This window comes from Castor canadensis, chromosome 10 (assembly GCF_047511655.1).
Source record: "Castor canadensis chromosome 10, mCasCan1.hap1v2, whole genome shotgun sequence".
Lineage (NCBI taxonomy): Eukaryota > Metazoa > Chordata > Mammalia > Rodentia > Castoridae > Castor > Castor canadensis.
Window position 1 is genome coordinate 89,380,177 of NC_133395.1, and position 2,463 is coordinate 89,382,639.

General features: G+C 68.0%; 1 non-coding gene across 1 annotated transcript; it reads left to right on the forward strand.

Moving 5' to 3' along the window:
- The first annotated feature begins 1,884 nt into the window (after positions 1 to 1,884).
- LOC141412205 (5S ribosomal RNA) lies at positions 1,885 to 2,003 on the forward strand. The gene has a single exon (XR_012437044.1). It is a non-coding gene; the product is annotated as a 5S ribosomal RNA (ribosomal RNA).
- The last annotated feature ends 460 nt before the right edge of the window (positions 2,004 to 2,463 follow it).

Sequence of the window (2,463 nt, forward strand, 5' to 3'; positions counted from 1 at the left end):
GCCACGTTGGGGACCGCTCCCCAACTGCCCTCCAGGCGGGCGGGGAGGGACGTGCGGAAGCCATGAGAAAGTGGGTCCTGCACCCCAGCGGGCCCCACAGCGGGACGCGCCACACCTGGGCTCGCCACAAGGTGGTGCACTGGGTCCAGGGCAAGACGCCAGGGGACAGAGAAGCAGGGAGCCTCAGTCGGGTGCTGCTCCACGTCGCGCTCCGTCGCTCTACCCAAGACAGGGCAGCCAGCGCGCGACCTCTACGTGGGATTCCGCCTCCCACGGCAGAGCCTGCGGTCACAGGGACAGAGGGCGCAGGCCGCCAGAGCTCCGGATGCCAGCGGCAGCTCCCCGTCCCGCTCAAAGGGAGGGAGGGCCGCCGCTGGCGCCCAGTCGCCTGTGCCACCCTCCGGGTCTCAAAGCACTCCTCAGTCAGCTCAAGGACCGGGGCCACCTGGCCTTCGGGGTCACATGGGCTTGGGCACGACGGAAGGGACCGCTTGCCCCCGTGGAACAGACATTCTCCCCGTGGACAACCTCAGGTGCCGGGACCCTCTGCTCCGCCTTGGAAAACCCACCTTCTGCAATGTATGCCCAACGCAATCAGGCCGAGCAGATTGACCCCCTCGGCCCGGCCCCAGTGTGTGATGGGGCTCTGTGCGTGAGGGCTTGCTCTTCCCCACCTACACCAGGCACGGCATCTAACACACACACACACACACACACACACCAAGCAGAGACACCCAGACCACGCACGCACGCACGGGGACGCACCCTCCTCTCCCCCACCCCACACACGAGCAGCCGAAGGACAAGAGGGTATGGCTGGGGCCTGAGCGGGAACAAGCGAAGCCTTGGTTTGCGGCCCCTCGGCCAACTGCATCAGGATTTTTGTCTGGGCTCGGAGGCCAGAGGATCTCTGCCATTTGCTAGCAGGGCCAGGGATGGCAGGAGGGTGGGTACGGGGCTCAGCCAGGGCCAGTTCTGCTGGCACGATCCTGTAGCACGTGGCCGCGTAGCACGGGGCCGGGTCTGAAGGAGGCCAAGCAGGGGCACAAGACCCAGCAGCGGCACAGGGAAGAGGCCCAGGGCACCCAGGAGCAGACGAGACCCGGGAGTCGTGCGTGCTTGGCGTGGCCGCGGGCCCCGTGACGCCCGAGGACTCGAGTGCTCAGCCCCGTGTAGTGGCCGCGAAGGCCTGCCTGGGAGAAACGCCCCGGGAGGCCGGCAGGAACCCGGGATCGGAAGGGATGTGGAGGGGCCCCGGGTCGGAGGAGATGGCTTTGGCTGTGTTTGGTTTTGTTTCTTCTTCCCAAGATCCCGGGTGTGAAAGGGGCCAGAGGTGAAGTCCTGGGCTGGAAAGCCTCACGATTCAGCCCCGCAGCCCCAGGCCCTGAGTGTGGAGGAGGGCGGAGCGGGTCGGCGAAGGGCGCGGCTGCCGTTTTCCTGATGGGCTGGAGGGGCAGTGGCGCTTTCCGGACGAAGAGGGCCGGAAGGGTCCCCGAGACCTCCGCTGGGAGCCACGCACCCACCCAAGGATACGGCTCCAGGAGGCGACGGAGGAGGGCGGCTGCTTGCCCTGGCCCGAGCTGTGCGTCCCCCGCCTTGGCCACAGCAGTGGACATTCCCAGAAGAACAAGCGCCCGAGAGCACTGAGAAATTTTCCCCCGAGAAAACTTGACCCTCGTCCTGGCAGCAGGACACCTCGGGAAGAAAGCCACCCAGCGGCCACCTGGGCGAGACCGGCTGCCCGAGCAGGCGCGCGGGGCCTCTGGCCGCTGGCCCCGGGCTGCCAGCCCCCACCCGGACTCCCAGCCGTGCCAGGAGAGCAGCGTGGAGACGCACGCCGGGGCCCTCGGCAGGCTCTTGGGGCTCCCGGAGGCGGCGGCTAGCGTCTACGGCCATACCACCCTGAACGCGCCCGATCTCGTCTGATCTCGGAAGCTAAGCAGGGTCGGGCCTGGTTAGTACTTGGATGGGAGACCGCCTGGGAATACCGGGTGCTGTAGGCTTTTGCTCCTCCCTCCCTCGCTGCTCCTTTTGTCTTCGGGGACTTCGCCACCACCCCCCCCACCACCACCACCACCCCCAGCACCACCACCACCACCACCACCACAACGACCCACCGTGACCACGACCCCGACCCCGTCCGGGCCACCCGCCAGACCCACGCACACCGAATCCTCACAGCTACGTCCCCGAATCCTCTCCCCTCCCCACACTCTCCTGGGGCGCGCGCCCGCGACACGGGTCACCAGCGAGGTTGGTCCCAGGCCACGTTGGGGACCGCTCCCCAACTGCCCTCCAGGCGGGCGGGGAGGGACGTGCGGAAGCCATGAGAAAGTGGGTCCTGCACCCCAGCGGGCCCCACAGCGGGACGCGCCACACCTGGGCTCGCCACAAGGTGGTGCACTGGGTCCAGGGCAAGACGCCAGGGGACAGAGAAGCAGGGAGCCTCAGTCGGGTGCTGCT